At 37.8% G+C, this 13,772-nt stretch overlaps 1 protein-coding gene across 4 annotated transcripts in view; it reads right to left on the bottom strand.

The window, feature by feature from the left end:
- RWDD3 (RWD domain containing 3) overlaps nucleotides 1-13,772 on the bottom strand; it is a 90,988-nt gene that overhangs the window by 37,336 nt on the left and 39,880 nt on the right. The gene's annotated exons all lie outside the window — the stretch shown is intronic.

The raw sequence follows: 13,772 nt of genomic DNA, 5'->3' as shown, positions 1-13,772 counted from the left end.
TAAGGTAACACTGAATTTCTGTAATTCTATATTAACCTTGAAATGTGATTTAAATGACCCCAGGGATGCGTAGGTGGCTCAGTTGGTTCAGAGTCTGACTTCAGCTCAGGTCATGATCTCGGAGTTTGTCGAGTTTGAGCCCCACGTTGGGCTCTGTGCTGAGCCTGGAGCCTGCTTCAGATTCTGTATCTCCCTCTCTCTCTTCCCCTCCCCCACTTGCACTCTGTCTGTCTCTCCCTCTCTTAAAAATAAATAAACATGAAAAAACTTGTTTAAAAGAATAAATAAATAAATAAATAAATAAATAAATAAATAAATAAATAAATTCATACCCACAAAAATGGCCTAATTGAACAAGGTAAAAAAAATTCTGTAAAAATACAAATCCATCCTTTGTTATTTTTTTATTTGCCACACAGAAAATCACCAATTTTTGAGTGAGTTATTTTCTAAGAGTTTACTTACATGTCAGTTTTTTAAAACTTAGGATGAATATTACCCTAGAAGCAATAAATAAGGATCAGGTTCATCCTAAAAAAAAAATCTATAAAAGCCTTAATTTAGCTTTATAGCATAGCTGCAAGACTTGCAATGAAATATAGCAGAAAGCAAAACTGTTTCAATACTAGTAATTAAAGCAAATGGAAAGTTAAATTGAATAAAAGATAGTTTATTATTCTTAAATGCTCTGGGAATAATAGACTTAATTGGAAGAGAAAGCAAATGTAGATGAGACATTTATGAGAATTCTGAACAGGACTTCTGAGCTTTTTCAAGGTCTTTGGAGGTTATTGTCACCAATCCAGTATTAAGTCTTAATTTCATGTGAAAACATAACATGTATTACTTTACGTGGTAAAGGTAAGTTTAAAAACAAGTGTTTCTCCCTTTTCTTGTTGCAAGTAATCTCTAATATTCACTTGATTTTCATCCAACAATGATAACAGTAATTTTTAACTGATGATTGCAACGGCAAAAGAGGGATGGTGGAAGTTTTCCTGGAGACTCACGCATGCTCATGCACAAGCACACACACATACACATGTACACACACACATGCTCGCACATGTTGGGACAAAGGTAAGGAGGTGAGAAGGAACAACAGAAAAGTATTAGAAAGAAGGGACTCAGGGTTAATAAGGAAAACTGTACAGAAGAACCTAGGTGGCTCAGTCCATTAAGTATCTGACTCTTGATTTCAGCAAAAGTCATGATCTCAGGGTCGTGAGACCAAGTCCCACACTTGGCTCTGTGCTGACATTGCAAAGGATGCTTGGGATTCTCTCTCTTCCTCTCTCCCTGCTCCTCCTCTGTTTGCCCATGCACATGAATGCGTGCTCTCTCTCTCTCTCTCTCTCTCTCTCTCAAAATAAATAAACTTAAAAAAAAAAAGGAAGCCTGTAATGAAAGAAAACGGTAACTTATTGTCTGTTGGTTGGAATGTTTTATTTGTTCGGTTTGTTGGCTGTGTGTGTGTGTGTGCATAAAACAGTGAAGGAAGGGGAGAGAGGCCAGAGTGATTTCCTGATACCCATCTTTCCATTTAAGTTAGTTTTTTAATCTCGGTAGTTTCTTTTGAGAGTAAAATGTACCAAAGTGGCCAATGATGCATATGATTCCTTACATTCAAAATACAATGGTTTTGGGGCGCCTGGGTGGCGCAGTCGGTTAAGCGTCCGACTTCAGCTCAGGTCACGATCTTGCGGTCCGTGAGTTCAAGCCCCGCATCGGGCTCTGGGCTGATGGCTCCGAGCCTGGAGCCTGCTTCCGATTCTGTGTCTCCTTCTCTCTCTGCCCCTCCCCCCCTTCATGCTCTGTCTCTCTCTGTCTCAAAAATAAATGTTAAAAAAAAAAAATCAAAATACAATGGTTTATAATTTCTACACTAATAAGCATTGAGAAGCCTTAAATAAATTAAATAAGGCTTAGAAGAATTCAGAGTTTTTGCATAAAGCCACAGTGCTATATTAGTACAAAACATTTTGTTTGTATTTTGATCCTCTAGGACCTACTCAAATTACCAAGCTGATAATGTACTACATAAAATTCAGTACCAAAGCTATATTAGGCAAAGACCAAAAAACAAACAAACAAAAACCCAACAACAACAACTTAGAGCTTTTAACATGCTCATGTGCATTGGGACTGTCTAAGAATATGTAGTCTGAACTTTTCTCAAGGGGTATCTGCCAGTGTTTGCATTCTGTGAAACATACTCTGGGAAAAGCAGAGTTAGAGTCAGTAATAAGACAAAGATTCCCACGGACAACCCTGTTGTCCAAGACTGTTTTGGAGAATCTAGCCAGTAAAATGGGTTAGTAAAATGGGTTAAAGAAATGCGGCATGCATTAGAATGGGAGAGAGAGCATTATCATTCTTTGCAAATGATATTAGAAAATCTGAGAGAATCAATTAACATCTATTAAAACTAACAAAGAATTTAGAGGAATAACAAGATATGAAAGCAATAATTTTCACTTATACTAACAATCAGTTGGAAAATATAATGGGAAAAAATATTTTACTCATAATATGAATTTAACAGAAAGAAAGAGAGATCACCCAAAAGAAAAATGGGCAAAGAATATTAACAAGCAATTAAGAGAAATATGCAAATAGTCAATTAACATAGGAACAGATGTTCAAACTCAATAATAATCAAAAAATATAAATTAAAACCAGATACCATTTTCCCCTTATGAGCATTGAAATGATTAAAAACGTGGGCAATACCCCATGTTGACATGAAATGTGGAGGGAAAACATACCCTTCTGTGAGTGGTATTACTCAGAGTCCTGACAGGAAATTAAGAGTACACTCAAATTGGGTAATTTGAAGAGCATTTAATAAAAGGGTTATTTATTCATAAGGGTGTCAGGCTGAGTGGAGGGAACCCACAAGAAATAGGGCAGTCTCTAGGGCTACAAGGAGAAAAACAGAGCTGAGCAGAGAAAACTGTGACCTTAGGTCTGAGAAGACAGCCAGCCCCCAGTAATCCCACAGGAGGAGCCAGGAGAAGTAGTTCCTCCTAATTCTCCTCCTTCCTTCTCATCTCCTGCCAGTGCCCCCATCCCAGACAACTCAGCCCAACCAGAAGCCCAAAGGCTAGGGACCTACACAAACAGATCAGCCTCTCAGAGCTCAATACAGGATAGAAAAGGGTAGAGGGTACACCCCAAGGTGCAACAGAAGATATCTAGCATGTAAGGGTTAGGAAAAGTATAAATTAGGAAAGCCAAATTGAATGACGGTTTGGCAACATTTACACTTACCATAATATTTGTGCAATCATTAAAAAAAAAGATGACAAAAACAGAAAAATATCAAACCATTAGAAGAGGTTGTCTCTGAGGAAGGTTGGGAAGGAAGCTCAGGGTTGCAGGGTCAGACAGATCTGCGTTTGCATCCTGAGTCTAGCTGCTCAATTAGTAGTTTTTTTTTTTGACTACAAAAAAAAGGACAGAAAATCAAACTGACCTGATGAAGACAGTTCAGTCTTCATCAAGGCTCACACTGCCAAACCATGGAGAAACTCGGGATAGGTCTGCCTTCAGAAATACCTGGATCCAGGGACTCAGACCTTATCAAATTTTTCTCTCTCTCTCTGCCTTCCATCCACTGTCCCTTTCCTCCCATAGGCTACCAGCTCTGTTCCCTCTAGTTGGCTTCATTCTCTCAGGCCAGCTGTTCCCACAAGTTCAATCCATAGCCAAATGCAGTGATAAAAGTATATTCTTCAAGCCTCAAGGCTAGAGAGAAAAGAGTTTCCCAGGTACTTCTGTTGAGATTCTTCTACAAAATGCCACTGCGTGGACAAGCGTAGATCACATGGCCAACCATGACTGAATCATATGGTAGGCCACAGGATGAGGGCATGGCGACTGGCCCTTTCTGGAACAAATGCCCCACTCTGTGACTAAAGGACATGAGAATTTTAGGGTGCCTAGCTGGCTCAGTAGTTTAAATGTCTGACTCTTGATTTCGACTCAGGTCATGATCTCACGGCCATGAGGTCAGCCCAAAGGTTCCATGATAATTGTAGAGCCTGGGATTGTCTCTCTCCCTCTCTCTCTCTCTGCTCCTTCTCCACTTGTGCTCTCTCTCCCTCTCTATTTCTGTCCCCCCACTCTCAAAGTAAATAAGGAAACATTAATTAAAAAAAAAAAAGGACATGAGAATTTTGATTATCTTTCACCACAACCACATGTTTGGGATAGAAGAACCACAATCTCCCTAAATGAGAAATTTTCTTCCGGACACTAGAAAAGCAAATAAATACTATATAAATGGCAACCTCGGACCCTCAGTTTCCTCATATGTAAAATAAAGGAGATGATGGTGTTCATCTTATTCTTATTTTCTTATTATTCTTTTTATCTCTGTATTTCTATATTATTTCATGTTTTAAAAGAACATTTTGCTTTTAATCATGAATAAGAAATCTGTTTCCATTTCAAGAAAAAAAGGAGAGGCCAACAACATTAATTCAGGAAGAGCTATCAGGTTAAGTTAATTACTAATTACTTAAAATTTGTATTACTTTTATATTGACTCTTCACAAAATACCTACTACTAATAATTACTTGTCTATACCTAATCAAATTTAAATCTCACAAACACTTCATAAAATTGGTGCAGTCCCCATTTTACTGACAAAATTTAAACTCAGAGAATTAAACTAATTTACCCAAGGACACAAAGCCAACAGCTAATAAAACTGCTATGTAAACTCAGATCTGTCTAAAGAAAAGGTCTGCAAACTATAACCTGTGGGCGAAATCCCACCTGCCCCCTGTTTTTTTATTGCCCACAAGCTAAGAATGGTTTTTTCACTTTTGAATTGTGGAAACAAAGGAAGAGAACACTTTACGACACATACAAATTATGTGAAATTCAAATCTCAGTGTCCATCAGAAATGTTTTATTGGAACACAATCCTGCCCGTTTATGCCAGAGAAGATAGATTTACATCTTCTTGGTGGCTGCTTTGGCACTACGATGGCAGAGTAGAGTTGGGAGAGTGATCATGTGGCCCAAGAAGTCTAAAATATTCACTATCTGGTTCTTTACAGAAAAAGGTTTGCCAACTCTGGTCTAAATCCCAAACACGTTGTCTGTCAAGGACCTCTTACTACCTATCCAGATACTGTCTAAAACTTATTGGATGATGCCGCTAGAAGGTCTCTTGTGGCCCAAGCAAGGGTATTTCAATGCAAGAAAATAGGAGAGCATCTGCCAAGTTCATCTTGAGGGATGGAGAACAACAAAGGAGGTAAAAAATGTCTGCTGCCATACCACCCTGACTGACCTGATCTCAGAAGCTATGTAGGGTTGGGCCTGGTTAGTACTTGTATGGGAGGTGAGGTAAAAAATGCACCAAATAATGACATCTGCTTAGGACAGAGGAGGGGAAGGAAACAAGGTTATTGGTTCCCTATGGCACATGGTGTGACCATTCACTTACATAAAATGTTAAGTTGAATTCCTGAACACAGTATCACACATCATTCACAACACCTAGTAGGGTCAGAAAAAAATTTTTTTTGAGAGAGAGAGCATGAATGGGGAAGGGCAGAGAGAGAGGGGGACAGAGGATGCAAAGCAGGATACGTGCCAACAGCAGTGAGCCTGACATGGGGCTTGAACTCACTGTGAGATCATGACCTAAGCCAAAGTTGAGCACTCAACCAACTGAGCCAGCAAGGTACTCCAGAAAACTTTTTTGGTATTAATAAATTTAGAAGTAAATCCTGCATGACATTTTAAGTTTATAAAACTATTCTAAAGCAAAAAAAAAAAAAAAAAAAAAAAAAAGGAGGACATGGAGTAAAGAATGACCTATTCAAATTCTTAAAATGGAAACTAAAAAACTTTGAATCAGTTTATAAATATCAGAAGCTAGTCTGCTAGTCTGCCTTTCACTATACATAAGCAGTATGGACTGCCAGATTCACAGCAGCCCTAAGGTGTATTCCCTGCTTCATTATACCAGTACTAGATTTATACCATCCTCGGAAAATAGTTATCTACTATTTTCTCAAAAATCTCTGAAGACTATACAATCACTGGTGTTCAGAAAATAATTTCTCATAACCTTTATACTTAAGCTATGTTTCTAATATAATCAATATATCAACATTAAGAATAATTTCAATCAGAGACATGGGACAGTAAATCCATGACTTCCTTTTATTTCATCACTGACTTATTGTGTAGCTTAGATGTATATGAATCTTATCTAGGCTCTGGGTTTCTTAATTTATGAATCTAAGCTAATATAGAATGTTTTAAGAATTGGACTTAGAAATTGTATTGGGGTGCCTAGGTGGCTCAGTCAGCTAAGCGTCCAACTCTTGATTTCGGCTCAGGTTATGATCTCACCTGAGAGGACTTTGAGCCCTGCGTTGGGCTCTGAGCTGACAGCATGGAGCCTGTTTGGGATTCTCTCCTTCTTTCTCTCTTCCTCTCCCTCTTCCCACCCTCTAAAAATCAATAAACTTTAAAAAAAAATAAACTGTATGAATTCCCTTATGGTCTCTGACAATAGATATCAAGTAAGTACAGGAGATTCTCATCATGGAATCACTAGACTCTATTTCTCAAAGTGAAAAACATGAGTCCCCCTAAGAGAACTAACAAGCCACTAGGCCACAGAAGAGAGTCGTAGGCAAGACAGAATGTGAATGCTAACCACCACTTAATCTCCTAGCGTGTGCCTTCTCTACTTCTGAGCAGTTGTGTGTATTAGGTATACTGAAGCCCTTTATGAACTGCTAAGCACTGTAAGATGTGAGTTTCTACTACTGTCCTTGATAATCACCCTTAGGATCGTAAAGGCAACTGATTTAGAAACACAATACATTGCCTGGACAGAGCCAGATTATCTTTAAGCAAGTTTCTGATGTCTGCTTAGGGTTAAGTAATCATGGCATATATTTCACATGCAGCATTACCAGTAGGAATTCAATAGGAAAAAGTTGATGGGTTGCAGGAAATAGAGAATATGTTGTTCTAACTAACTCACAGTTTCTTTGTCTCATCGGGTTGATAAAACTATGGTGAAGTCTTGATTGGAGGTTGCATATTACCTGGCAGGTTAACCTTTCTTTCAACACGACGGGATTTGGGTTCAAAAGCTGATGACAAAACCACCATGTGTCTAAAAACTGATCTTTTCATTTCTACTGTGTAAGCAGGTTGAAACGGCTGTGCCTGTTAATTAACCCCTGAATCCCGTCAAGATAATTGAAGCGTAAACTTAAGATAAGGTTTACATGGCAAAGTAAAGCACTGCGGAGCACCAGCGCTCTTGCGTCTCTCCACCCTGCGCCCTCTTCCGATCTCAGTCTGACAAAAAGCAGACTCGACAAGGCTTCACCCTGATCCACTTCAAAGGAGTGAAGTGTATGCTCCAAAATCGAGTAAAGACGTTAATGCCTCACACCGTATTGTCTAACATATATTTTTATAGATAGCTGGTCTTACAGAATTTTTTTGCCCTCCTTGCGTGTATTTTTTGCATGGAGAAAGGATAAGCAGATTCCATTGTTGTCTTTTCTCGTTTGGTTAAATGTTGTAGTATTAGGCAAATGGTAAGATATCAACCACTTTTATTTAGAAATTATTTTAGTTAGAGACAATGATCTGTTTGGCTTTGTTCAAAATCAGCTCCAGGATGATCCTTCTTACATTTCCATTAACTATGAAATTAAAGAGAGGAGGCAATTTTTAAAAGAGAAATATTGCTTTTAGCCTGAAACCCTAAGTGTTGAGTTTCTGCCTGCAGTGGGTTTTTTCAATTAAATTATAAACCATGGGTAATAGAGATTTATAATGGGAGTGCTGATACAATCTTAACTATAGGGAAACCATCCGACACGCTCTGTGCTGTATATGGCTGGATTATTTGCATTAAATTATCTTTAGGAAATGCAAACAAAACAAAGAAAAATGTAAAGCTTGTCGCATTATTAGCATAAAATCAAAGTCCTTGAATGCATAATTGTTCCATACCCAAAGCATTAACGGATTTTATTCTTCAAGTTAGTTCAAAGACCTCCTAATTAATATGCAAAATGGCCTCATTTTATAAGCAAGCTTTTTTTTTTTCCTTCTCAGCCAAGTGACAGTTCTTTGCTGGAGGAAAATACTATGAAGTGTAGATAACACTAATATTGATATAAAAGCCCATTTATCAGTATAGCCAAAAACAATAATAACTATATGTTATTAGAATATTTGTATTTCTTCAGTCTATGTATAGGTATAAATTGTATGTGTAACCAAATAATACCTAGATTTGGAACACTAAGTGTACAAAATATAAACAGAACACGATCTTTCTCTACAAAGGTTTACCTATTTGTATAGTTTTTTTAATTATTAAAAAGAAAGAAAATCCAATAGAAAGAAATTATGGACCTAGTAATATAAATGTAAATGATGTGACTCCAATCCAAGTTTACAAAGCAGTCCCACTCCAATTTACATAGCCCCACTAACCAGGATTTGACACAAGAAAAAAGAAGTTTATACAATTTTTTTTAAAGTGTACCAACACATGGATGATTTTCCAGAATTCGGATTTCTCCCTTATTTTTCTAAATAAACATCAGAAAACTATAATCCTTGGAAGTGATTTACTGGGTTATTTTCTTTAATAAATGTCATTCCAGTTTGGACTGTACAGAGTAACGGATTTTTAATCTGAGTATTTTTGTAGTTTTAAATGATTTATGCTCTTTTTAGAGTACATGACATATGTTGCAAATCAAACTATAACCACCACAACATTGTCATGTTTTAGAAAATGTAGTAATTTCTCTTAACCAAGAAATAATGTTCCTACAAAAGAGATATGAGGTCTTAAAATACAGTGTAGTCTCTAATGTGTCTCACTCATTTGAGCGATGGGACATCAATCTACAGGACTCAACCTCCAGCTGTCACACCAGGCTCACTACCGGATTAGGAGTAATTCTTCCCTAATAGTCAGTATTAATGAGGCCAATAATGATTAAGAATGCATGTGCCAGGAAGTGTGTTGGGCCCCCCATCAATACCTTTATCCCATTTGGGTTTCACATTTATATTTTGCATTTACATTTATACACATTTATATGTACCAACTGTAACTGCTCCAGCTAGTTTTGAGATTATTCCACTTAGCAGCACATTAAACCCTTGGTCAGAATGTTCAAGATATAAATTCATGCCAAGCACTGTAGGTAAAAAGTTATTTTTCCAAAACTCTGGTAGAGTTAGTGAAGAAAGAAGGATAAACAATTTATTAATGTCTTTTTCAAGTCCTTAACACATAATCAACACTCAATAAGCAATTGAGAATGAATGGTCAGATGACAATATTAAACCATATTCCCACTTTACTCAAAATTAAAATAAGAAATGTTTAGAACTAAAGTTTAAAATTTATATTTTAAAATGGAAGAAATACAGATTACATATTTGCAACTGTACTTTAAATGTGAAAATGGTTCTGCTTACTAAATGCCTCATCAATAGGAGATTCTGCCTTTTTCTTATCAAATAAGTATGCATGGGTTAAAAATGGCATCTATCATATGCTTTTAATGCATTTATCACATGTTCCAAAAAGACTTCATTATTTAAAACTTGTTTAACCAGTACTACAACATAATGGCTGAGTTTTTAAAATTGCTTTTACACTTTTGCCAAGGAAAAAATACCAGCCTTTTTGCTAACTCTAGAGACCCAAAGGTTGAAATCAATGTTGTTAATGGCAGGGAAAAATTCCTTGATTATTTTTTGTATTTTTAAATGGAATGTACCAAAGCTTTTCATTTATAAAGCACTTTACAGTTTACCAAGTGTTTTCATACAAGCCACCTTCCTTTAAGGAACTTAGGAGGCTTCCATGAGAAATTACTGCCCACAGATCACTACCCATGACAGTTCTATTGGATTTCTAGCTAGTTAAACCACATCTATAATATAGAATTCAATTCCGGGTGCCACATTTTAAGAGGGACTTTGACCAATTAGAATGTAATGAAAGGCAAATGTCCAGGTGAATAGGAGAAGCTGTAATTTTTGATAAATTATTCAAGCAACTTGGGAAGGAAAGAATAAGAAAAGGTATAATATCTGCTTTCAAATATTTGAAGGGCTGTCATGGAGAGAATCGTATACTAATTCTGTGTTGCTCCAGAGGCCAGAACTAGGATAAAAAGCTGGAAGTTAGGGAAGGCAGACTCTGATGCAATGCAAGAAGGAACTTTTTATCCACTTTTGCCATCCAGTAACAATAACAGCTGCCTCTTAAGGATGATACCAGTCTCTGGAGGTTTTCAAGCAGAAGTTGGATATCTGTCAGAGTTACAACTTTTAAAAATTCCTGCACTGGGTGGGGAGTTGAACTAAAACTCTACGTTTCTGTCCAAGTCTCAGAATTTACTTTTCTAGAGAAGGTGAAATACCCAAATTCAATGTAAAAGATTTTTATTGTATGCCCATTATTGTGTGTAAGATGTTTTTAAGGTTTTTAAAAAAATAAGTATAAGACTCTGTGATATTCAGAGTGCTTACCCCTGACTAAAAAGAATCATTTAGCTGTTTAAAACATACAGTATGTATGAAGCAAGTTTCAGGCATTGGGTCATATATGTTCTATCCATACATAAACAATTGCAATCATAGGAAAACAGCTTTCATTTGTGAAGATACTCTGTGAAGTAACTATGAGTATACATTTAGGGATAATTTTACAAATCAAGAATAAAGGAGATTCTCTCTCCTCTCGAAAGTGCCAGAACAGAATGGAGCAGATATTTCCCTGGAGACTGTAGTTACTGGACAACAATTGTTTGCTTGGCTCCTTGAGGTCTCCTTGCATTATATAATGGACTAAGGAGCTAATATAATTCTCTTCCAAATGAAGATTTACAGATCTATGTCTTAGTCCTGGTTTTGCTACCAGATGTATGAACGCTCTAAGATAAATTACTTACTTCAGTATTCTGCTTTTAAAAAGGTGTGTGGGGGGGGGGGGCAATTGGATTAAACCATCTTTGTAGGGGGAGAGGCCAAGATGGAGGAATAGCATGGAAGTTTTCTTTGTATCTCTTGTCCATGAAATACAGACAGATCAACACTAAACCTTCCTGCACACCTAGAAAACTGACTTGAGGATTAACACAACAATCTGCACAACCTGAACCACAGAACTCAGCAGGTACGCGGTGAAGAGAGGTGAACTGGGAGAGAGAGAAGCTGCGGAGGACAGGGAGCTGTTTTTACTTGCAGAGAGAGGATGGAGACAGGGGGAGAGTATGGGACCCCCCCAAAAAGCAGCTGAAGAGAAAGTGGAAAAGTGTAAACAGCCACAGGGACTGGGGGGAAAAAAAGGGAGAAAGGAGAAAGGAGAGGGTTTAAATTCCATTATGACTCTATAAACAGGGGAAGTGCAGAGTCTGAAATTCCGCAGCTCAATACCTGGCAGTGCTCTGCTGGGAAGGCAAATTCCCAGGAGCAGAGAGCAAGGTCTGAGGGGTCCTCGGGCCAAACAAGGAGAGGCAGTTTTCCTGTTGGGAGGACATTTGGTAGAGGCTGTGTGGTCACCCCACAGGCAAAGGTCCCAGTGGACTCTGGAGAACAACCACATTCACTGGTGCCGGAACAAAGACATTAAGGGGGAAGCCTGGTGCCAGATGTGTGTTGTGACTTACTATAATCCCTGAAATGTTGCTACTACATGATTGCATGAATATTTTCTGGGGTGGGCTGGCACCTAGCTGCAGTCTCTGGGCATCAGCAGCAGCCCGGTCCCATGAATGTCCCTGGGGGTGGGTGGGCACCCAGCCATTGCTCAGTGAGACCCTCCCCCAGAGGATCTGGGCGGGCCAAAGCTGCAGTCCCTCAGAAGTGAGGGGTTGGGAAACACAGCTGCATCTGAGATAAAACACAGGAGGGAAGTGCCACACAGCAACCTGACTGCTTAGTCACGGACAGTGTAAAAGTGGGGAATGAACAAAAGCCAAAGACAAAGGAGGGGTGCACAACTGCTGGTCAGGGAGGACAGAATTCTGCTACTAGAGTCTGGGTAGCTGTGTGATGCCATTTTTACCCCTCCCGCACATGCGCATACGCACCTACAAGTGCCACAACAATCGACACCAGTAAGCTAAGCAGCACCATCTAGTGAGAACAGAGCTGTTACACTAAGCCCTGCCCAACTGGGCCAAGCTCGCTCTTCAGGAACACCGCAAGTCTCTCCGCCTGCTTAATTTATGAACTATAAAGTGCTTCATAGTTTCACTTCTAGGGGAAACCGATATAATTTCAATTGTATTTCAGTTTGTTTGCTGGTCCATCTATTCATTTTTTTTTTCTTTTTCTTTTCCTTTTCTTTTTCTTGATTATAGAATGAGAAAAAAATATTTTTATTTCCAATTTGTATTACAAACAGTTTTCTTTAATGTTTTTTCTACTATATTTTTTATTTTTTTTTGTAAATTTTTCAAACGCTATTTTACTTACATCATTTCATTTTATTCTATTTCATTGTATTCATTTTTTCAATTTTTCAAACATTTTCCTTTTTTTTCCTTTTCTTATCTTTTTTCTAGTTCTTTTTTCCTTTTCTTATCTTTTTTCTAGATCTTTTTTCTCTGATCTACCAAGCTCCTTTCAACAACCAGACCAAAACACACTTAGGATCTAGCATCATCTTTTGATTTTTTTGTGTGTATATATGTAGTTTTTAATTTTTTAATTTTATTTTTTTACCTTACTAATTCATTTTCTTCCTTCAAAATGAGGAAACAAAAGAATTCACCCCAAAAGAAAGAGCAGGGGGAAATGACAGCCAGGGAATTAATCAACACAGATACAAGCAAGATATCTGAACCAGAATTTAGAATCATGATAATAAGAATACTAGCTGGGTTGAAAATAGATTAGAATCCCTTTCTGCAGAGATAAAAGTAAAAGCAGTCAGGATGAATTAAAAAAATTCTATAACTGAGCTGCAATCTCAAATGGATGCAACAGCAACAAGGATGGATAAGGCAGAGCAGCAAATCAGTGATATAGAGGTCAAACTTATGAAGAATAATGAAGCAGATAAAAAGAGGGAGACTGAGGCAAAAGAGCACGATTTAAGAATTAGAGAAATCAGTGACTCATTAAAAATGAACAACATCAGAATCATAGGAGTCCCAGAAGATGAAGAGAGAGAAAAAGGAGTAGAAGAAGGGTTATGGGAGGAAATCATAGTGGAAAACTTAGTCCTAACATGGGGAAAGATACAGACATCAAATTCCAGGCAGCACAGAGTACTCCCATTAGATTCAACAAAAACTGACCATCAAGAAGGCGTATCATAGTCAAATTCACAAAATACTCAGGAAAGGAAAGAATCATGAAAGCAGCAAGGGAAAAAAAGTCCTTAACCTACAAGGGAAGATAGATCAGGTTTGCAGCAGACCTATCCACAGAAACTTGGCAGGCCAGGGAAGAGTAGCAGGATATATTCAATATGCTGAATCAGAAAAATATGCAGCCAAGAATTCATTATCCAGCAGTGCTGTCATTCAAAATAGAAGGAGAGATTAAAAGCTCCCCAGACAAACAAAAATTAAAAGAGTTCATGAACACTAAACCACCCCTGTAACAAATTTTAAAGGGGACTCTCTGAAGGGAGAAAAGATGGGGGGAAAAAAAAAGACCAAAAGCAACAAAGACTAGAAAGGACCAGAGAACACCACCAGAAACTCCAACTCTACAGGCGACA

Source organism: Acinonyx jubatus, chromosome C1 (genome assembly GCF_027475565.1).
Source record: "Acinonyx jubatus isolate Ajub_Pintada_27869175 chromosome C1, VMU_Ajub_asm_v1.0, whole genome shotgun sequence".
In the NCBI taxonomy this organism is placed as follows: Eukaryota; Metazoa; Chordata; class Mammalia; order Carnivora; family Felidae; genus Acinonyx; species Acinonyx jubatus.
The sequence above is the reverse complement of the archived record's forward strand: the minus strand, read 5'-3'. Positions and strand labels throughout refer to the sequence as shown.